The 24,382-nt window shown below is 41.9% G+C and overlaps 2 protein-coding genes across 3 annotated transcripts in view; one reads left to right on the forward strand and one right to left on the reverse strand.

The window, feature by feature from the left end:
* Positions 1-5,876, reverse strand: part of LOC139260306 (inhibitory synaptic factor 2A) — a 64,915-nt gene extending 59,039 nt beyond the window's left edge. The window contains exon 1 of the mRNA XM_070876755.1: positions 5,576-5,876. The gene's annotated coding sequence lies outside the window, so the exon portion shown is untranslated. The remainder of the gene's footprint in view (positions 1-5,575) is intronic.
* dock1 (dedicator of cytokinesis 1) overlaps positions 1-24,382 on the forward strand; it is an 816,280-nt gene that overhangs the window by 401,789 nt on the left and 390,109 nt on the right. The window lies entirely within an intron of this gene.

Raw genomic sequence — 24,382 nt, forward strand, 5'->3', positions numbered from 1 at the left:
ATAAAAAAATACGCACTTTCTATGTGTAGATTTATCAGGCTGAGTTTCAATAAATCTCACTCTTGACTACTGAGAATGTTTGTTTACCAAGATTAGTCTTCAATAAAAAATTACCTCTTTGTATCACAACAGAAAGGTATGATATGTGTACTGATAAGTATGTTTGGCCCAAAAGGAAAGACTAAAATAATGTATTTTTCCAAATAAACTCAATGGGGATATATGAGTGAGGTTTCACAAGCACCACAGATATGATTAAGTTCCGTGTGTGTTTCAGGAGCCATAGACCTATTTACTGATCTTTCATGTGGCAGTCTAGTATTTCTGTTTTTAATATTTATGTCTTGACTTTACATAGGCATGATTTTAACCCTACCTGCCCAGCAGAAAACATGTGGGTAGCCAGTTAACATGCCCCAAGTTACTTACTCACGATCCTGCTGTCTGCAATTTTAACCTGCTCTCCTGAGTGGGTGGTAAGTACACCTGTTGAGTGTCAGTGGGGTCCTTCTTTACATATGCATGTTGAGTCCTAGTGACGTTATCAAGACCTGACTGCAATTTTAACTCTGGTCTGAGCGTGGAAGCCTCTGCAGATTTCTCACCAAGCCAACCGAGGTTAGAAGAGGATCAGCCCCAGAAGAGGCCAGAATGTAAGTCCTTTATATTTCCTTATTGCGGCCATGAGGAGAGGGAGTGCTCCTCTGGGCCTCTCATGGAAAATTTAGGTTTCTCCTGCCCTAGACCACCTCCCGCTTCCCTCCCATGAGACCTTCCTGGAACCACCTTTTCTGTGCCCTACCAGTGTGCTGGAATGCAGCAATGGGCAGAAAGTGGACTGGCAGCATGTTACTGAGGACCAGGAGTTAAAATAGCTGTTTGTATGACTCTTGCTGTTGGTTTTTGGATTCAATTTGGTGAGCCATTTGTTGGTGAAAATATTTGATACAAATCTAAGAATCTATAACATATGGGCCAATTTTCAACCTTGTTTTCAGGCAGTAATGGGGCAGTAGTGCAGAGAAAATGGCAGTGCTCTACTCCTGCTGCTGATCCTCCTGCCACCATTTCCATCCGATCCTGGAAATGCGTGCTGGAATACTCACCTCTTTCAGTCGGGGGGGGGGTGGGGGGGAGGAGATATGTAAATTGAGGTCCTATATATACACAGGATTCTGATGCAATTTTCAGGTACCAATAGACGGAATATGAGCAGCGCACATTCCACCGATTGGTACTTGGCATAGAGTGGCCTAAACAGCTTCTGGCTGCTCCAAAAACACAAAGAGAAACGCTATGGCACTGATTTTTGTGGAACCAGGAAGAGCACAAATGCTTCTCCTGGTCCCTTTAACAATTTTCACAAGCTATGCTGGGATCTCAATGCCTCCCACTTGGCTCCACAAAGGACACTCGGATTTCTTGGCGCCCCCACAAATGGTAAACTGCACGTAGTGCTTCTTCAGAGATGACAGCTTGCCAAAATCGTTCTAATGAGGCCATGAAAATTGGTCATGCCTAAGACCAATGCTATCGGGCGGGTGGCAGGCTCGCCATGCTTGCTTTCCACTAGCGGAGTCGGACACACGAAAATTTATCCCATAGATGAGATTTTCAAAATGTTCGATTCTGTTTTGACATCGTTCCTTAAACCTTAGGCTGATCTAGGTGTTTAGACAAATAACTTTGTTCGACTCCAGAATTATTTGTAGTATTCAAATTCTATTTCTTTAAATTTTTTAAGTCAAAAACTGAGTATGATTAAAAGTATGAAACAGATTTAAGAAAAAACATTGAAAGTATCTGATTTGCAGTCAAGGCAGTTCAACAAAAAAGGGATATCGGTGCCTTTAAATGATCCAGTTGTGGGTGAATTGTCTTATCGCTGCAGTTTAAAAACAAAACTATATGTCAGATATTACTGAACAACTGATTATTCAAATGATATGAAATAAAAATCTGATTAGAAAAGGTTACAATGTCCAGAACGAAATGTTTCCATTTTATCTTACTTATCATTGTGTATCATAGCAACAGACATTGTACATACAACCCTTTTACTTCCTACAAAAGAGTATATGTTCAATTCATTATTTTCAGGGTACATTTTATAACATCTAAAAAGAAAGACTTGCATTTATATAGTGCCTTTCACAACCACTGGATGTTCCAAATTGCTTTACTGCCAATGGAGGACTGTTTGAAGTGTAGTCACTGTTGTAATGTAGAAAATTGCTGCCAATTTGCTCACAGCAAGTTCCCACAAACAGCAATATGATAATGATGTTGTTTGAGGGATAAATATTGGCCAGGATATCGGAGATAACTCTCCAGCTCTTCTTCAAAATATGTCCACCCGAGAGAGCAGACAGGGTCTCAGTTTAATGTCTCATCCGCTAGACGGCACCTCCAACACTCCCTCCGTGCTGCACTGGAGTGTCAGTCTAGATTTTTGTGCTCAAGTCTGGCGCAGGGTTAGAACCCACGACACTGACTCAGAGGTGAGAGTGCTACAACTGAGCCTTGGCGAACACAACATCTGGGCGCCTTTGTCGTAGCAGATCATTAAAAAGTGCTAATTTAAGAGGTAACTAAAGTGAGATGGTGAAATTTGGAAACCGTTAGCTGGCATTAATTTTTTTTTCTCAAGTTTTGTGTGACAGCTATGAGAAATGTTATAATCTCTGTCACAGTCAGAACTGCCTTGAAAGTGGAAAGTACTTGTCGTTTTGTGCAATTGCTTACGAAAGATTATAAACCATCTTTATGTAACGCATGCTTCATTATGTGGACAAGTATCACTAGTTCCAGGACAGTGATACCTCTTCACCAGATCCAAAGGAAATCGCTCAGGGTGTTTTGCAAAGTACAATTTGAATATCTTGAACTATTTTACTTGTACTATAACAATTATATAAAATGTTTAACATAATCTAGAAATAGATGCTCTACAAATATATATGTAATGGATCTCTAGTATAACTATTTGAAGGATTATATACTGTGTAAGCTGACACACAATCCTCTTAGACTTTTTGGGGTCTATATTTCAAAACTACCTCTTGTCCCTGCTATTGTTTTCTTTGCAGATAAAATGGCATAAAAAATGGTACATGTTACTTGTTGATGAATATAAAGTGATTCATAATTAAACTTCATAGCCAAAGATCAAAAATATTATTAATTGTTATTGTTCCTGATCTCTGAATTTGTAATTAGTGTTGATTTACTGTGCAAGCTTAAAGAACGCATTTAATTAAATATTCTTGTAGTATTATTACTACATTTGCAACATAATTGGTTAGCTTTTAAAAAAAACTATTTGATGTACTGTAAAGTTCTCATATATATATTGGATTGTATTTAGCAGCACAGATAATTGTAAGTTTCACTTTTTAAAAACAAAAAAACTGGGACCAGGATATACAATTTGGAAACAATGAAGTTAACTACAAATTAATTTGGTATGGTGACAACATTTTTAAAGAAAAGCAGAAAATTGGCGGCATCTGTTTGAAGCGGTATTATACATCATAGTAATGTTATCTTTGGGTTACAGATCAGATTTCTGGCATAATTTAGACCTTGGTCATGATCACTCTTATTCAGTGTAAATAAGAAACTATTCATTTCTCTAAGATGAACCTACTTTATATATACACCAAGAATAGATTTCTAATATCTATTATCTATTCTAATATCTATTTAAAGTCTTCTTTTATTTCAGTAAATCGTATGTAAATTTAGCAATGATAAACTGACCAGGAACATATTGGACTGACTTGATTTTTATTTAGATTCAGTTCCAGATTGAAAAGGGTTGTAAATTACTTTCTTTGAAACAAATAAATATTACTGACTGATCAGTAGAATCCTCCTAGTATTTTATACTATAGCTGACAAAAACACACATCTTTAAAAGCTCATGCACAGCCTTCAATATCACTTGCATGAAGATTATCCCCAAAATTGTAAATTATGTTCAATACTTGATAATATTCAAAAATGTTGGAAAATAAATATCTCCCTATTATTTTGTTTATGCTTACTCTAAAACAGCTTTGTAAAAATTTAGGTGAGGATTTTGTTGGAATTCTGATTAATAATATTTTGATGAAGTATCTTAAAGTAATTTTAGTTCTTAAAATTTTCAGAGAACTAAACTTTGCTAAGGGGGCTCTAAGAAAATCTCTAATTTTCTTGATTGTGCTCTTGATCATTGATAACACTAAGTTTTTCCTCAAATTACTGATGTAAGAAAATGATAACTGAATTATCTGATCATTCATTGTTTACTTGATCGTAACATTTTCTTCTTGGTTGGATAGCCAATTTAAATATCAAACAGTGTACTTTTAACCATTTTTTGTTAAATCCAACTGATATTTTTTGGTATGTGATCTTAGTTTTAAATTGTCAGTGTTATTTATGTGAACTATATGTTTTTTTTATAGAGGCTAACTTTGGCTGTTAATCTTTATTTATTTCTCAGACTAAATCAATTAAATCAAACAAACATGTAACACAAATACATGTAACATGAGAATGGTTAGTAATCTTTTAGATTACGAAGGCATTCTGACTTACTGTATGGATTTGGAATGCACAGGATGTTCTGTTATCATTTAACATTAAAGATGAGAAAACAGAAATAGATAGTCTCCTTAAAACCCACCAACAAACTTGATCGGACAGATCTTATGTAACACTAAAGTTGGTGGGAAAGTATCCTTTTAAGGAGGTAGTGAAGGGGTTAAAATGAAGTAATTCTTTCCATGCTGCAAACCAGTGATATGAAACCAGACTGTAAAATGGACTACTGTTCACTTGAGCCTATCCTTTTGTAAATCACCATAGCAGGATTAAAATTCATATTGAAGGCATTGTTTCTAATTTGTTGCTTGTAGTATAGAAAAATAATTATTTTTTGTAAAGTTGCTAGGCTAAGGAACATTTGCTTGAAAGAATTATAAACAATGAGAATTATTTATCATCTTTTTAGTAGCATAGAGGTATGGTGCTTTGCTGTATCTTTAAAGGGGATTTCCAGGATAACATGTACGCAATAAAAAGCAAGCTGTACTATGAGTATTCTGAAGTGCTCTAATTATTTCAGATCATTGACTGGTAGTTTCTACTTGTCACTGTTGACCATTAGATCTCTCTGGACAGTATATCACACAAGGTTTTTATGCTTGCCTGTTCTCTAAATTACATTTCTGTCAAGCACACACTTATAAATTATTTGATGATAGAAAAACTACTGCATTGGGGGATGTAGGTGAAAAAGCTCATTTGACTTGGATGTACAAGAGTCTGATTAGTAAATTCTTCAAAATAAATCCAATTATATTTGATGTAAAAGTATAATAGACTTTGGAAATTATTACAGTTACAAAGTGCAAGTAGAACATAATTTTCCTTTCAACAGAATCTGTTAAGTATATTGTATTTATAGTCCATGATATACATATTCACAAGCTGCATTTTTAAATTAGATATATCGGGAAATCATTTAAATATTTGTTGCATCAAATAAGAAAGTTCTGCAATTATAGTATAAATGATCACTTACCTTTAGGTAAATTAGAAATGAAAGAGCAATGCCTGAATGCTGCTTCTGTTGTGAATATCCATGTGTATGTGGAATAGATTTTCTGTAATGATCCAGCACTGTAGAATATGAAGCGTTAGTTTACTTTCCAAGCTGCGCATTAAGCTATTGCTTAAAGTTCCCTCTCCTCCATAGTATTTGGTCGGCTCCTTTCTTTTTATAACAGTGAATCATTTAGCCAGCTGTGACCAACGATGCTTTTGCTAGAGGCAGCCACGCACTTATGAAATTTCCTGTTACTGAGATTGCCGTATGCAAGCTCTCCAGGCTGCCGGGGAAGTCCAATTCCTATCAGCTGCTGCTGGCAAGCTGTGCATGCAGAGCAAGACCTCGCCTCCTTATCATCTTGGCTGAGATGTTTTTATAGTGGATACATGGCAGCAAGCTATTACACAAACTGAATTCCAGGCTTCTTGAAGTGAGTGAAAAATGATATTTTGCTGCAGTTTTTTTTAATTGGATGTTTTCTGCCTACATGTTCCACGCTGACATTTGAGAGAAAACAATCAATTCCAGTAGTATTGTGGGCTGTTGGCTCCCCACTAGGGAGAGTTAGAATATTACTGTTTTTAACTCCTCTCCCAATGCAGCTGAATTTTGATGTGGAACTTGTTGAATCTGACACTTCGACCATTCTACAATTATGTACTAATATACACAACTGAGCATTGAACAAAAAAATCCCTAAAATATAGCTGTTCAGTTAACGCATTTCCTAGTCTTGTCAGACTGTTGAGCACTATTGCACATTATTAGTTTAACTAAAGCTGCATGACAGCTTTGTTAATTATTGTTTTCCCTTGCCACTTTGTGATAGGACAGTTTCATTCCAAACAGTTCTTTTCCATATAGATTTGTGTAAAACTCAGGTTTTAAAAAATGTGAAGCTACTTTTAGAAGTATCTGTTTTAACCAAAGTTCCAAAACCCACATATCTCATTTGCATTCAGATAAAATAAAACAGTAACAGTATATTTCCAAAGCTAGAGGTCATGTAAGAGCAGTGCATACTGAAAGTTGGCAGCTTTTATTTAATTGCGAAGGGACTGCTGTCTGCATCAGTTGACGCATATAGTATATGAACTGTTGGGAGTCGTTCATCAGTTTAGTCAGTTGGGAGCACTACCATCATTAGTTGGTGAGCTAAAAGCAATTCTTTTCATATTGCTGCATCTTCAATGACATTAAATAGGTCACTGCTCTTAGACTTGTAATGTGACTCTAGAGAATTTTCTTACTGGGGAATCATAACATGCAGAAACTAGACGCATTTCATTTGAACAGTCGCCTGTTAGTACCTACCCCCGCTTATATGTATGTGGAACTAAATTATGTATGTTGCCCAGAAAAATATTTCTATACTTGACCATCCAAATGCCCTTTTTTTGTCCAGGTTCAGGATTTTTTTTATTGTAACCTTTTAAATGTAGATCAGCTTATGAATAACCCACTATTATGTTTCATTGCAATTTATCTCTTCAATTTTGAGTAAATTATAACCTAAATTGATATTTTCTTTTACAGCAAAATACAGTTTGGAAGTATTCAGCAGTGCTGAACTGGCAAATATGTGTTACAATTGTTTGTAATTTTTGTGGAGCACTGAAATGTAATTTGATAGATGGGCCAAAGTGACAGTTAGCTTCTTGAATAGGCACTTTTTGTTTATGTTCAAGAATCATTTGAGCTTGTCATTGTTACTGATGATTTGTGTCTGTAAGGGTCTTATTGATTGTTCTCCTGAAGGCCTTAATGTTTGTGCGGGTTATAAAGCTTCCTTAGGCGACATGTTCAAGAAGGCTCTGACATGTAGCAGAAAGGATTATGAGGGTTGTTAAAGGACTTTAGGATGCATGTTATCAATGTCAAATTGAATGTGTTCAATTGCACTTGGTTCTCTATAGGATAATAATTGCAGACTTTTGCATGCATAATCTTTTCAGAAGCACCATTTCTTTATCAATCTAGTATTTAATTTGTTCTATTAAACACTCTAATAAAACATTTACTGCCACTTTGACATGATAAATACAATAATGCAAGCTAATTTCTGGTCTCTTTCAAATTTGTTCTTAAATTTACATAAATTTGGAAATGAGAAAATTGCAGAAAATCCACTGGGAAGGGAGGAGGGGACTCAGATGAATGGAGTATTGCGATGGGGAAAAAATGACAACCGTTTCCCCAAATAGTCTGGTTCAGCCATAGCAGGCCAACTTTATGTGCTTTGGTTGTTCTCTGTACCTTAACAGCTGCAGATGCATTTGCTGAAGAAATGCAGAATCAAAATAATGTGTAAAAAAAAAATGCATATCTATAATTATTTCAGCCACTTTTTAAAATTATCTGGCCTCATTATTTTACCAGCATCACTAGAGGTAAAATTGGTTCATGTTCCATTTGAAAATAAAGTTTGTTATAGTTTGTTTTTAAAAGAGGTTAGAAATGGAGAGGTTTCATCAGAGAATTTGAGAGAGTAAGACCCTGATGGCTGATGGCCATGCCACGATGCTGAGGGAGGGGGAATGCACCTGAAATCAGAAGAAAAAAGTGATACTGTTATGTTTTGAATAAAGAGTCAGACTAGATACTGCAAGCTCAAAGTAAGGTGTGACCGTAGTCCTTTATTATAGATCTCAGAGTGCCTCTCCAGCCTGTGAGCCCTCCTTATATACAGGTGCTCCCAAGGGATTGTGGGATCCCTTGGGACTCCAGGAAATAAGCCCCCTGGTGGTTATACATGGAATTTACAGGTTTACATACATAACAGCACTCCCCCTCCCCCCCCCCCCCCTCCCCAAGTCAATAGTGTAACTATTTACAATGTGAGTCAATTTGGGGCCTTCCTTTCCCTGGTTGATCGTCTCGGTGCAAATGCTGGTGTTGGTGAGTTGTTTGTTGGGCCTTCGCTGGGCTGCTGCACAGCTGGCATTGCTGGGCTGCTGGGGGTGGTGAGTCTTGCTGGGCGGGTGATGGGTTCTGCTTCATGGTCAACCGCTAGGTTGGTTGCCACTTGTGTTTGTGTGTTGGAGGGTTGAAGAAGGTAGAGTCTATTGTGGGTTGTTCTGGATAGTCCGTGAATCTGAGTTTGGTTTGGTCCAAGTGTTTCCTGCAGGTGAGTCCATTTGCGAGTTTGACCACAAACACCCTACTCCCCTCTTTGGCCAAAACAGTGGCAGCAAGCCACTTGGGACCTTGTCCAAAGTTCAGTACTAATACAGCATCATTTATTTCAATTTCGCGTGACACATTTGCGCGATCATGATATGTATTCTGTTGAAGCCGCCTGCTCTCTACCTGATCGTGTAAATCAAGGTGGACTAACGAGAGCCTTGACTTAAGTGCTCTTTTCTTGAGAAGTTCAGCGGGAGGAACCCCAGTGAGCGAGTGGGGTCTTGTGCGGTAACTAAGCAGGACTCAGGATAAGCGAGTCTGCAGTGAGCCTTCAGTTATCCTTTTCAAGCTCTGCTTGATTGTTTGAACTGCTCGTTCTGCCTGACCGTTGGATGCTGGTTTAAACATGGCCCGTAGGCTTTCAATGGTGGCAGCGGACGTGCTTGCCGACATTATCACACATTCAATCCATTTGGAGTACGCATCTACAACCACTAAAAACATTTTTCCCAAGAATGGGCCTGCATAGTCGACATGGACCCTCGACCACGGTTTGGAGGGCCAGGACCATAAACTTAGTGGCAATTTCCTGGGTGCATTGCTTAACTGGGAACATGCATTACATTTGTGCACGCAGGACTTTAAGTCTGCATCGATACCGGGCCACCACATGTGGGATCTGGCTATCGCTTTCATCATTACGATGCTTGGGTGGGTGCTGTAGAGATCACTAATGAAGGTGTCCCTGCCCTTTTTTGGCACAGCTACCCAATTATCCTATAGGAGGCAGTCTGCCTGTAGACACACTTCATCTTTGCGCCGCTGGTACGGCTTTATTTCTTCCTGCATCTCTAACAGATTAGGAAAAGGGGAGGTGCAACGAGATCTGGGTGTCATGGTACATCAGTCATTGAAGGTTGGCATGCAGGTACAGCAGGCGGTTAAGAAAGCAAATGGCATGTTGGCCTTCATAGCGAGGGGATTTGAGTACAGGGGTAGGGAGGTGTGACTACAGTTGTACAGGACCTTGGTGAGGCCACAACTGGAATATTGTGTACAGTTTTGGTCGCCTAACTTGAGGAAGGACATTCTTGCTATTGAGGGCGTGCAGCGAAGGCTCACCAGACTGATTCCCAGGATTGCGGGACTGACATAGCAAGAAAGACCGGATCAACTGGGCTTGTATTCACTGGAGTTCAGAAGAATGAGAGGGGATCTCATAGAAATGTTTAAAATTTTGACGGGTTTAGACAGGTTAGATGCAGGAAGAATGTTCCCAATGTTGGGCAAGTCCAGAACCAGGGGTCGCAGTCTAAGGATAAGGGGTAAGCCATTTAGGACCGAGATGAGGAGAAACTTCTTCACCCAGAGAGTGGTGAACCTGTGGAATTCTCTACCACAGAAAGTTGTTGAGGCCAATTCACTAAATATATTCAAAAAGGAGTTAGATGTAGTCCTTACTACTGGGGGGATCAAGGGATATGGCAAGAAAGCAGGAATGGGGTCCTGAAGTTGCATGTTCAGCCATGAACTCATTGAATGGCGGTGCAGGCTCGAAGGGCTGAATGGCCTACTCCTGCACCTATTTTCTATGTTTCTATGACCTAGAAATGACCGCAGCTCCGTCACGTTCTGTGGTCTCGGTGCGTCCTTGATTGCCTCCGTCTTCGAATCGGTGGGCCACGATTCTTCTCCCCAGGAACTCCACTTCAGGCTCCAGTAAAACGCACTTCGAGCGTTCTAGCCTGAGCCCCACACGATTAAGCCGACGAAGAACCTCCTCCAGGTTCTGCAGGTGCTCGACAGTGTCCCGACCTGTAACCAAGATGTCGTCCTGGAAGACCACGGTGCGCAGGACCGACTTCAGCAAGCTTTCCATGTTCCTCTGGAATATCGCCACGGCCGATCGAATCCCAAACGGGCATCTGTTGTAAATGAAGGGACCTTTGTGCGTGTTGATGCAGGTGAAGCCCTTCGATGATTCCTCCAGCTCCTGCGTCATGTAGGCCGAGGTCAAGTCCAGCTTCGTGAACGTTTTCCCTCCCGCCAGCGTCGCAAATAGGTCGTCTGCCTACAGTAGCGGGTATTAATCCTGCAGCAAGAAACAATTGATAGTTACTTTCCGATTCCGACGGTGCCGTCTCCCTTGAGGACTGGAACAATCGGACTGGCCCACTCATTGAATTTGATCGCGAAATGATACTCTCTCATTGCAGCGTGTCCAGCTCAATCTCCACCCTCTCTCTCATCATGTAAGGTACCGCTCTCACCTTGTGATGGATGGGTCGCACCCCCGGAATAAAATGAATCTGCACTTTTGCTCCTTGGAACTTCCCGATGCCTGGTTCGACAGCGAGGGGAACTTGCTTAGGACCTGGGCACATGAGGTGTCGTCGACAGACGAAAGCGCTCAGACGTCGTCCCAGTTCTAGCGTATCTTTCCCAGCCAGCTCCTGCCAAACAGCGTGGGACCATCTCCCGGTACCACCCAGAGTGGTAACTTGTGCACCGCTCTATCGTAGGAAACCTTTACGGTAGCGCTGCCAATTACGGGAATCGGTTCCTTTGTGTATGCTGTCAGTTTAGTACGAATGGGAGTCAGGACTGGCCTTGAAACCTTGCTGCAGCACAATTTAGCGAAATAATTTCTGCTCATTATGGACTGGCTTGCGCCCGTGTCCAGCTCCATGGACACCGGGAGTCCATTTAATTCAACCTTCAGCATTATCGGGGGATATTGTATGGTAAATGTGTGCACCTCATATACCTCTGCTCCTCGGTCTGAGGCTCTGGTTCGTCATGATCCACCGTGGACATGTCCTCCTCTACAATGGTGGTTTGCAGGGTTTGCAGCTCGCCTGCACATGCGCTGGAGCGGTCCCATTGTTCCACAGCCCTTGCAAACGTATCCTTTGAAGCGGCATGAATGGAAACGATGATCATCCCGCAGTGCCAACAAGGTGTTAATGGCCTTGTATTCACCACCCTTGATGGTGGACTCTGAGACATCTGCAGACAACAACGTTACTTTATTCACAGTACTTCCAGCAGCACTAGTGTGCTGAGAAATTTGTTTGGTATTGTCACTGGTGGCGATGAACGCCTGGGCTATCGCTATGGCTTTACTCTACAGTCAAAAGTTTGCGAAGTATTACTTCATGGCCAATGCCAAGTACAAAGAAGTCCCTGAGCATGTGCTCCAAGTATCCTTCAAATTCGCAATATCCTGCAAGGCGCCTTAGCTCAGCGACGTAGCTCACCGCTTCCTGGCCTTCAGACCTCTTGTACATGTAGAACTGATACCTCGCCATCAGAACGCTTTCCTTCAGGTTTAGATGCTCCTGGACCAGTGTGCACAACTCATCGTACGACTTATTTGTGGGTTTCGCTGGAGCGAGCAGGTTTTTCATGAGGCCATATGTTGGTGCCCCACAAATGGTAAGGAGGATTGCTCTTCATTTGGCAGTGTTTGCTTCTCCTTCCAGCTCATTGGCCACGAACTATTGGTCAAGTCGCTCCACGAAGGTTTCCCAATCATCTCCCTCCGAAAATTTCTCCAGGATGCCCACAGTTCCAAGCATTGTTGCAGTGGGGTTCGTCATCTGTATCTCATCGCCAGTTGTTATATCTTGAATAAAGAGTCAGACTAGATACTGCAAGCTCAAAGTAAGGTGTGACCGTAGTCCTTTATTACAGATCTCAGAGTGCCTCTCCAGCCTTTGAGGCCTCCTTATATATAGGTGCTCCCAAGGGATTGTGGAATCCCTTAAGACTCAGGGGATAAGCCCTCTGGTGGTTAGATGTGGTATTTACAGGTTTACATACATAACAGAACGATTTGCCAAATTTGTGCCAGCTTTCTTTAATTAGTCCACACTTGGCCAAGTGACTTTTAATTTTGTCCCAGATTATTGTTTCTAAAAGCTTCCCCATTAACGAAGTTAAACTGACTGGCCTGTAGTTGCTGGATTTATCTTTGCATCCTTTTTTGAACAAGGATACTTGTATAACATTTGCAATTCTCCAGTCCTCTGGCATCACCCCTGTATCCAAGGAGAACTGGAAAATTCTGGCCAGTACCTCTGCAATTTCCATTTTTACTTCCCTCAGCATCCTGGGATGCATCCCATCCAGCCCTGGTGACTTATCTACTGTAAGTACAGTCAGCCTTTCCAGTACCTGCTCTCTATCAATTTTGATCACATCCAGTAGCTCAACTACCTCCTCCTTCACCATAACGTACTGTAATTGGCGTACATTTGGAAGGCGAATCTGTCTCTGTAGGTGATGTTGCCGCGGGGCAGTATGGAGACAAGGAAGAGGAAGGATAGATCTTTGGGAGACCTTGGAGATGACTGTATGAGGACGTGAGTACAAGCTACTGCTTGGAGATGCTCTTGCCATGTTCAGAAAATAGGATTGGAACTGTAAGAGGGCATTCCCATAGAATCATAGGAATTTACAGCACGGAAGGACATCATTTGGCCCATTGAGTCATGCCAGCAGACAAAGAGCTATCCAGCCAAATACCACTTTCCGGGAGCTCTTGGTCCGTAACCTTGTAGGTTACAGAACTTCAGGCGCATATCCAAGTACTTTTTAAATGTGGCGCGAGGGTTTCTGCCTCTAACACCCTTTCAGGCAGTGAGTTCCAGACCCCCAGCATCCTCTGGATGTAAAAAAACTCCTTTCAAATTCCCTCTAAACCTCCTACGAATTACTTTAAATCTATGGCCCCTGGTTGTTGACCCCTGTGCTAAGGAAAGTAAGTCCTTCCTATCCACTCTACCTGGGCCCCTCATAATTGTATACAGCTTAATAAGGTCTTCCCTCAGCCTCCTCTGTTCCAAAGAAAACAACCCCAGCATATCCACTCTTTCCACACAGCTAAAATTCTCCAGTCCAGGCAGCATCCTTGTAAATCTCCTCTGTACCCTCTCTTGTGCAATCACATCTTTCCTGTAATGTGGTGACCAGAACTGCACACAGTTCTCCAGCTGTGGCTAAACTAGTGTTTTATACAGTTCAAGCATAACCTCCCTGCTCTTGTATGCTATGTAAGTATTCCGTATGCCTTCATAACCACCTTATCTACCTGTCCTGCCACCTTCGGGGATCTGTAGACATGCACTCCAAGGTCTCTTCTTCTACACTTCTCAGTGTCCTACCATTTATTGTGTATTCCCTTGCTTTGTTAGCCCTCCCCAAATGCATTACGTCTTACTTCTCCAGATTTAATTTCCTTTGCCACTGTTCTGTCCACCTGACCAGTTCATTGATATCTTCCTGCAGTCTACAGCTTTCTTCTTCATTATCAATCACATGGCCAATTTTTGTAACATCTGCAAACTTCTTAATCATACCCCCTACATTCAAGTCTAAATCATTGATATATACCACAAACAGCAAGGGACCAAGTACTGAGCCCTGCGGAACCCCACTGGAAACAGCCTTCCAGTCACAAAAACACCCATCGACCATTGTCCTTTGCATCCTGCCTCTGAGCCAATTTTGGATCCAACTTGGCCCTTTGTCTTGGATCCCATGGGCTTTTACTTTCGTGATCAGGGTATCATGTGGGACCTTATCAAAAGCCTTGCTAAAATCCATATAGACTGCAACAAATGCACTACCCTCATCGACCCTCCTTGTTACCTGCTGAAAATATTCAATCAAGTTAGTCAGACTCGACCTTCCCTTAACAAATCCATGCTGATTGTCCTTGATTAATCTGTGTATTTCTAAATTAAGATTTATCCTGTCCCTCAATTTTTTCAAATAATTTTCCCACCACTGAGGTTAGGCTGATTGGCCTATAATTACTCGGTCGATCCCTTTCTCCTTTGTTAAACAACGGTACAACGTTAGCAGTCCTCCAGTCCTCTGGCACCACACTTGTAGCCAGAGAGGATTGGAAAATGATGGCCAAGAGTTTCTGCTATTTCTTCTCTTGCTTTTCTTAACCGCCTGGATTACATTTCATCCGGGCCTGGGGATTTATTCACGTTAAAAGATACTAAACCCCTTAATACTTCCTCCCTCACTATGCTTATTTCATCTCCATATATCTAATATGGAGGTACATATCAGACAAGAACTATTACAGTGCTGTGAGAAGAATAAGGCTGAACTGGGTCATTGGAAAAGGGAGTTGTAGAGGAATGGGCACAGAGATGGGACGATGAGAAAGTGTTCAAGGACTTTGGAGAAGAAAAATAGCATGGAAATAGGGTAGTGATGACAACAGTTTTGAAAGGGAGAAGAATGGTATCTGAGGAGCGGGAACATTCGACAATATCGGCCAGCATGAGGCCAAGAGCTATGACTGAGATATTCGATCAACAGTCATCCTTAAATGTGAGCATTTCATCTAGGTTCCATTTTACTCAGTGATTCTTTGTTTGGATTTGCTATGCTTTTACTGATACATTTAGCTTTGTCTTTCTGGATGTTACATGATAGTGTGCCAAGCTAAAATTTATTGCTAAATTATTAAATGCAGAAAGCACTCACTGCAGTACTTTAACGTTTAGTCTGTTTGAAAAGTAAGAAATTATTTTAATTGCCTCTGTATGTTAACCCTTATCACTTTCTCAATAAACAAAGGTCCTGTATGGTTAATTTTATATGCTGTGATTAGTATTTGAAAGGAGTATCTAATTATTTTAAGCATCTATTGTATTCCTAATGCATCTAGTCTTGCCTTCTCCCAGATCAGCTAGAGTAGTGAGATACAGTAATGAGCTTATGGTGTACCATCCATGGCCTAGAAAATTAGGTCAGGTCATGTGTGGGTGGCAATGCTCAACTGCAGTTTGATCAGTCCAACCACATTTTCAGTGTTGGTTCTGCATTATTGCAATAGTGCTGATCTATTTCACATAAATTAGATTTTTTTTCATTGTAAATTTTCATCAATAGATTTGTAAAATTACAGTCTTAATCATTTGACTACAAACAGTGTCAGTTACAACATAACACTCTTTAAACATGAAAGCAAAGCTGTGAGAATGCTGTGATACTGAGATTGGATTCATAGGCAGAGTACTTACAACCAGTTTGATATCAGCCAACTTGTGTGCTTGTCTTGTCCTCATCTTCAATTTTTTAAATGTTTATATAATTCTTATTTGGGATCTGCACAAAACCATTTAAAGTTCTGTAAGTTACATTTCTGTTAGGTTTCAGAGGGTGGAAAGCTGTAACATTTTGCTGTTTGAATTTCTGTAGTTCAGTTTGATTATATACTTTATGCAGAAGCTATGTACATTTTATAGAATAACAAAATAAAATAACGGTCCTTAATAAATCTGAATCACCATCTGGTTGGATTTCAGCTCAGTAAGTAGAATTTAGGAAATTGATGTTGCAACTTTAAGCAATAGACTTAAGATGGTAATGTGTACAGTTCCTCATGAAAAGCTCTAGCATTTCTTAGAAAAATACTAAATGGTGTAATATTGCACCTATCCATTTAGAAGTTGAGTAACAAATCTGAATAATGTTAAACCTTGAGGAAACATTTTTCAGAAGATCAGATTAGTATAATACTACAAACTCTATTGCTGAATAATTATTTAAAAAAAATAGTTTTTGAAAACCTTCAGTCTGAACCTAGTGCACAGTGTTGCAAATAACCCTTTGTAGAGTTCAATTTTTGAAGCCTTTTGTCTTTGAAGCTAATAAAGTATAGCATGCATGTCCTCTGGAAATAGAGCATATGTTTGACACATACTACAAGACGTATTTCAGGGTTTGTGATCTTCTTAGCAGTATCATTACATATGTTAAAAGTACAGAATTATAAGAACGTTAGCTCGTTCTTTGGTTAATGATTCCATAGAATTTCTGACTGGGGCCAATAAATTGTAATACTCGCATTTTGAAGGTATTCTGTGTTCCTTTGATCATGTGTATTATATTACAGGTAGAGCGTCTGAAATCCTGAAACCTCAGGACCGAGACCGTTCCGGATTTTGGTTATTTAAGGATTTTGGAACGTCTTTCTGACGTCCCGAATCCGGAAACACCTGTACCGAGGTTCGCGTAATTCCGGATTTCGGAATGTCTTTCCAACGCTCCGAATCCGGAAACTCCTGGGCCGAGGTAAAGGGGGTGGGGTTGGGCTGGTGGCCGAACAGGGGAGGTGCGGCCGAGCGGGGAGGTCTGGGAAGGGGTGGGGGATCCGGATTTCGGTACATTTTCCAGATTCCGGACGAACCCGCCACGGATCGGCCCGGATTCCGGAACTTCGGATTTCGGACGCTCAACCTGTATCATCTCCAACCTGCAATTAAAATGTCAGATAATTTGTATTTCTAAGTTATTTGGTCTAATTTATAAAATCCTTGATGTATTTCAGTAATTTTCCATGCCAATTTATGAAATTAAACAGTTCAGCCAGGTGCAGATATCTGCTATACATTGTACAGTGCTGACTTCCAGATATGAAGCATACTTTAAAAATGTATTTTTTTTTTAAATTAGCACATCTGCTACCTGAGTCCTAATGTATTCCAGCTTAGGTGTCCAACTAACCTAGGTCCTGTCACATGATTTCCAGAAGACACTATTCAAGACCTTTGATCATAGTGTAGAATTAGGTAGCCCAGTGGTATTGTATGAGCAGTCCAGAGGTTGAGAGTCTATGGGCTAGAGTTTCCCTAACCTGTTTTTCTGGCATCCTCACCCAAGGTGCGCCGCTCTTGCCCACCTCCAAGCGCGCCGAAAAAGATGTCCGTATTCTGGCCGCTCCCCAGCCTCTCCTCGGTGGTGGTGCAGTGTGGCCCAATAGATTGGGGGACGGATCCCTGTTCCGGTACTGCAAACAGTGCCGAGACCTCTGCACATACGGGCTAGAGTCTGCGCGCATGTGCAGTAGCTACTGGCAGGCCATTTCTGCAAAAGCTGTGTGGGAGGGGCCCAAAACTCGCCGTCCCTAGCCCTGGCCGAATGGGCTCCCTCATCGACAGCCCGCTGCATTCCCTAAGGTAGGACTTTTATTTTTTATTTGTTATTTACTGATTGATTTTGTTGCTTTAGGTGCAGGGTTCCTTCTATTTTTTTATTTGTTATTGATTGATTGATTGCTTATTACTTTGGTCTTGGTGCTTTAGGTGCAGGGTTCCTTCTAGTTTATTTGTTAATTAATTGCTTATTACTTTTTGTGCTTTATTTGGTGCTTTAAACGTAGTTACTTGCGCCGATTCCTTAACTCTAGGTAAGGTTTTTCTGTGCGGACAGAAGTGACAACATAAGCTGGCCTAAGTTAATTTGGAGCAACTATTTGCTGGCCAAACGCATAAGATGGGCCGGGAGCGCCTCCTTTTGAAAAAAAACTGAACTAAAAAAAAAACCTAACTCACTTACACTGGCGTCAATTAAATGACCAGAATTGCAACTGAAAAGATAGTCCAGAAAAATCAAGTTGCTCCAAAAAAAAAGGAGCAACTCATGGGGAACCTTGGGCCCAACCATGGCAAGTTGTGAAATTGAATTGATGACTGCCAACCTTAACTCAGTGGTAGCACTCCCACCTCTGGGTAAGGTGGTCAGGGGCACAAGCCCTTTCCGGAAACGGATACTTCAGCACGGAGGGAATGCTGTGCTGTCAGAGTTGTTGTCTTTTGGATGAGACATTAAACCGAGGCGTTATCTCGCCTCTCGTGGAAATAAAAAAATCCCATGTCATTATTCAAAGAAGAGCAGGGGAGTTCTCGTGTTCTGGCCAAAAATGATCCCTCAACCAACACCACCAATAACAGATGATCTGGTCATTTTTCTCATTGCTGTTTGTGGGATCTCGCTATATGTGAATTGTCTGCTGCATTTCCAAAAATGCAACAGTGACTGCACTTGAAAGTTACCATGTGAAAGCGAGACAGAAGACTTGATTTCAGCAGTGACAACAGTGCTCCAAGTGGAAAAGGTTTGTCTATTAGTGTCAATACTATAACTACAGCCTATTAGAATATGATATTTCAGTAACATTACTGGATCTGGAAATGTTATTAGACCAGATGCTCTCTCCAAACATGTTGAGAGTCCACCTAAGACATATGACATAAGAAATAGGAGCAGGAGTAGGCCCTACAGCCCCTTGAAACTGGCTGCTATTTCTGTCTATCATCTGTCTTTGAACATAAATTAGTGAAACTATGATGGTTTCTGGCAATATGAAAGATGCCAGAATCAGATTTAAATACTGACTCAATTACATCATTAATAACACATTTGCTGTTATATCTCTGCCCTAGAAACACTTCCAAAACCATTTGGTCTTGCTGTCACACTTCCTTCTGTTAAAAGCACTTTTGAAAACCTAGTTCTTCAACTGTATTGGTCTCCCCATCTAATTCTCTACACATTCTGCTCACCATCCACCTCTTTCCCCAGGGCTGTCAGCAGAAAAGTTTGAAACTGTTCACTGCATATCTATAAAAACTCATTTCAAGTTTTTAATGGAAAATGAGTATTGCCATTAGGATTTTAGTGAAGTATGAAGATGTACTGTGAAATTTTAAGATTGTTTCACTTGAACAGTGGATAGCATCCAACATCAAGAGTTACAGATTTTGCTCATCCAGACGAAGGTGTCGAGATAGAGCTGAGTTTGAGCTATATAACACTAAGGTGAGATAGTAGTAGTTTCAGAATTGTTGCTAGTGCAGTGATATTAGTGGGAGATAATTAAGCTGATCAATAAAAGGGACTTTTATACAATTTCTACTGATTTGTAGTGACTTTCATGTGCCACGATATGCTAAATAAATCATATTATAACCCTAAATTACATTATAGGTATGTTTCATAGAGAGTGACTGACTGCAATCCACAGACGAACACTGAGAAGGAATAGATTCAAATTTGGTCCATTGGAATTCTAGGGGCTGGATTTCTGTCTCTTTTGCGCCTCTGTTTGTGCCCTGATGGGGTGGTAAATGCTGTTTTGGAGCATAATGCCGGCTGTCCAGGATTTACCACCCGGACGGTGGATTCGGCCAATGGTTAGGACCGGCGCAAAAACTTACCACCCAGCCATCCATTTTTAGTGTGATGATGACAGCAATCGTCATCATCAACTAATATGGCAGGGGGATGGAAACCTATGCAGGGAGACAGAAGGAAGTAGAATGGAGGCAGAAGCAAAAGATAGAAAGAAGAAAAGTAAAAGTGGAGGGCAGAGAAACCCAAGGCAAAAAGCAAGAAGGACCACATTACAGCAAAATTCTAAAAGGGCAAAGTGTATTAACAAGACAAGCCTGAAGGCTCTGTGCCTCAATGTGAGGAGTATTCGGAATAAGGTGGACGAATTAACTGCGCAGATAGCAGTTAATGGGTATGATGTAATTGGCATCACGGAGACATGGCTCCAGGGTGACCAAGGCTGGGAACTCAACATCCAGGGGTATTCAATATTTAGGAAGGATAGACAGAAAGGAAAAGGAGGCGGGGTGGCATTGCTGGTTAAAGAGGAAATTAAATCAATCGTAAGGAAGGACATTAGCTTGGATGATGTGGAATTGGTATGGGTGGAGCTACGGAATACCAAGGGGCAGAAAACGCTTGTGGGAGTTGTGTACAGACCACCAAACAGTAGTATTAAGGTTGGGGACAGCATCAAACAAGAAATTAGGGATGCATGCAATAAAGGTACAGCAGCTATCATGGGTGAATTTAATCTACATATTGATTGGGCTAACCAAACTGGTAGCAATATGGTGCAGGAGGATTTTCTGGAGTGTATTAGGGATGATTTGTCCATATGTCGAGGAACCAACCAGGGAGCTGGCCATCCTAGACTCGGTGATGTGTAATGAGAAAGGACTAATTAGCAATCTTGTTGTGCGAGACCCCTTGGGGAAGATTGACCAGAACATGGTAGAATTCTTGATTAGGCTGGAGAGTGACACAGTTAATTCAGCAACTAGGGTCCTGAACTTAAGGAAAGGTAACTTCGATGGTTTGAGGCGTGAATTGGCTAGAGTAGACTGGCAAATGATACTTAAAGGGTTGACGGTGGATAGGCAATGGCAAACATTTAAAGATCACATGGATGAACTTCAGCAATTGTACATCCCTGTCTGGAGTAAAAATAAAACAGGGAAGATGGCTCAACCGTGGCTTACAAGGGGAAATTAAGGATAGTGTTAAATCCAAGGAAGAGGCATATAAATTGGCCAGAAAAAGCAGCAAACCTGAGGACTGGGAGAAATTTAGAATTCAGCAGAGGAGGACAAAGAGTTTGATTAAGAAGGGGAAAATAGAGTACGAGAAGAAGCTTGCCGGGAACATAAAAACTGACTGCAAAAGCTTCTATAGATATGTGAAGAGAAAAAGATTAGTAAAGACAAATGTAGGTCCCTTGCAGTCGGATTCAGGTGAATTTATAATGGGGAACAAAGAAATGGCAGACCAGTTGAACAAATTCTTTGGTTCTGTCTTCACGAAGGAAGACACAAATAACCTTCCGGAAGTACTAGGGGACTGAGGGTCTAGTGAGAAAGAGAAACTGAAGGATATCCTTATTAGGCAGGAAATTGTGTTAGGGAAATTGATGGGATTGAAAGCCAATAAATCCCCGGGGCCTGATAGTCTGCATCCCAGAGTACTTAAGGAAGTGGCCCTAGAAATAGTGGATGCATTGGTGATCATTTTCCAACAGTCTATCGACTCTGGATCAGTTCCTGTGGACTGGAGGGTAGCTAATGTAACACCACTTTTTAAAAAGGGAGGGAGAGAGAAAGTGGGTAATTATAGACTGGTTAGCCTGACATCAGTGGTGGGGAAAATGTTGGAATCAATTATTAAGGATGAAATAGCAGCGCATTTGGAAAGCAGTGACAGGATTGGTCCAAGTCAGCATGGATTTATGAAGGGGAAATCTTCTGGAATTTTTTGACGATGTAACTAGTAGAGTGGACAAGTGAGAACCAGTGGATGTGGTGTATTTGGACTTTAAAAAGGTTTTTGACAAGGTCCCACACAAGAGATTGGTGTGCAAAATCAAAGCACATGGTATTGAGGGTAATATACTGATGTGGATAGAGAACTGGTTGGCAGACAGGAAGCAGAGAGTCGGGATAAACGGGTCCTTTTCAGAATGGCAGGTAGTGACTAGTGGAGTGCTGCAGGGCTCCGTGCTGGGACCCCAGCTCTTTACAATATACATCAATGATTTGGATGAAGGAATTGAGTGTAATATCTCCAAGTTTGCAGGTGACACTAAACTGGGTGGCGGTGTGAGCTGTGAGGGGGATGCTAAGAGGCTGCAGAGTGACTTGGACAGGTTAGGTGAATGGGCAAATGCATTGCAGATGCAGTATAATGTGGATAAATGTGAGGTTATCCACTTTGGGGGCAAAAACGCGAAGACAGAATATTATCTGAATGGCGGCAGATTAGGAAAAGGGGAGGTGCAACGAGACCTGGGTGTCATGGTTCATCAGTCATTGAAAGTCGGCATACAGGTACAGCAGGCAATGAAGAAGGCAAATGGTATGTTGGCCTTCATAGCTAGGGGATTTGAGTATAGGAGCAGGGAGGCTTTACAGCAGTTGTACAGGGCCTTGGTGTGGCCTCACCTGGAATATTGTGTTTAGTTTTGGTCTCCTAATCTGAGGAAGGACGTTCTTGCTATTGAGGGAGTGCAGCAAAGGTTCACCAGACTGATTCCCGGGATGGCTGGACTTACATATGAGGAGGGACTGGATCAACTGGGCCTTTATACATTGCAGTTTAGAAGGATGAGAGGGGATCTCATAGAAACATACAAGATTCTGACGGGACGGGACAGGTTAGATGCAGGTAGATTGTTCCCGATGTTGGGGAAGTCCAGAACCAGGGGACACAGTCTTAGGATAAGGGGTAGGCCATTTAGGACTTAGATGAGGAGAAACTTCTTCAGTCAGAGAGTTGTTAACCTGTGGACTTCCCTGCCGCAGAGAGTTGTTGATGTCAGTTCATTGGATATATTCAAGAGGGAGTTAGATATGGCCCTTACAGCTAAGGGGTTCAAGGGGTATGGAGAGAAAGCAGGAAAGGGGTACTGAGTGAATGATCAGCCATGATCTTATTGAATGGTGGTGCAGGCTCGAAGGGCTGGTCTACTCCTGCACCTATTTTCTATGTTTCTTTGTACAATGTTGCACTAGCACCCCGGATGGAACTTTTGGCCTTAACGCCTCAACGCCCGCCTCAGAAAACAGCTGAAAAAAACAGGAGGTTCCAGGGTGCAGCAGGTGGTATTGGTGGCACATTTAAAGGGAGGCTGGTGGATCAGACATAGCAGTTGTCACTGACTGCTTCGGATTTAAATGTGGGCAATACTAGTTCACCAGCCGATCATGCTGGTTGATTTTGGCAGCTGCTTTCGAGCGGGAAGAAGGGTTCTTGGCCATGTCGGGCCACAGATTAGAAGAGGTCGCAGACGTGTTGGGAGGAGGCCTTACCCCCCCCCCTCCCTATGCATTTACAGGGACCATAGCACATACCTCGTGCTCTCTGAGGTGCAGTGCGATAGAAGGCTGCGCTTCCGAAAGTAAGTGCTGACAAAGATATGCCAGCTTCTACATGCAGACCTGCAGCCTACCAGCATCAGTGGGACTGCGCTGCCCGTCAAAGTGAAGGTGACTGTGAAGATGGCCTTATGCCTTCGGCTCCTTCCAGGCAGCAGCAGGAGACCTAAGCAGCATCTCTCAACACGCTGCATTTGCCAGGTTACAAGGGCTCTGCAGGCCCACAGAATGGACTTCATGAAGTTCCCAATGCGCCGGGACAGCGAGAATGAGAGGGATTTAGGGTTTGGAAGAATTATAGGCTGCTCGAAGGTTCAAGGAGCCATTGACTGCACACATGTCGCATTGCAAGCACCATTACACAACGCAGAGGTATTCAGAAACCGTAAGGGATAACACTTCCTAAACGTCCACACGCAGTGCATCCTCACAGTGAATGCCCACTATCCAGAAAGTGCATATGATGTTTTCATCTTGCGTGAGAACAGTGTCTCAGGCAAGAGCAGGGCTGGCTGATCGGGGACAAAGGTTACGGCCTAGCCACCTGGCTCATGACCCCCCCTTCGCAACCCCACCACAGAAGCTGAGCAGCGCTACAATGACAACCATGCAGCCACCTGCAACATCATCGAACAGACAAAATAGGCGTGCTTAAGCAGCGCTTCCGATGCTTGGACCGCACTGGAGGCTGCCTTCAATACTCGCCTCAACAGGTCTCCGAGGTCATTGTGGTGTTCTGCATGCTACACAACTTAGCCATCTTGAGGGACCAAGCATTGCCAGTGGGGATTGCAGGCCCACCTCAGGAGGAAGAGGAATCTGGCGAGGAACTGATTACAGAGCCAACACATCCACGGGGGTGGCAGCGTGGAGATACTGCCGCAGCAAGAGCCGCACTGTCACCAGCTCATAATTGACCGGTTTGCTTGAATGGGGAAGGTGGGGATGCAGCGAAGACTTGCGACTCAATGCCACCATAAAGGCTCATCTTCATTGAGTTCTGGAATGAGACAAACATTTTTATAAAAATTCATAAGAAACTATGCCCCCCCCCCCCCCCCCCCCAACAACCCGAAACGACACAATGATCAAACAAAATAAAACAAAACGATAAACTGTGTTCTGCAGCAAGTCATTC

The sequence above is a fragment of the Pristiophorus japonicus genome, chromosome 3, assembly GCF_044704955.1.
Source record: "Pristiophorus japonicus isolate sPriJap1 chromosome 3, sPriJap1.hap1, whole genome shotgun sequence".
Lineage (NCBI taxonomy): Eukaryota > Metazoa > Chordata > Chondrichthyes > Pristiophoridae > Pristiophorus > Pristiophorus japonicus.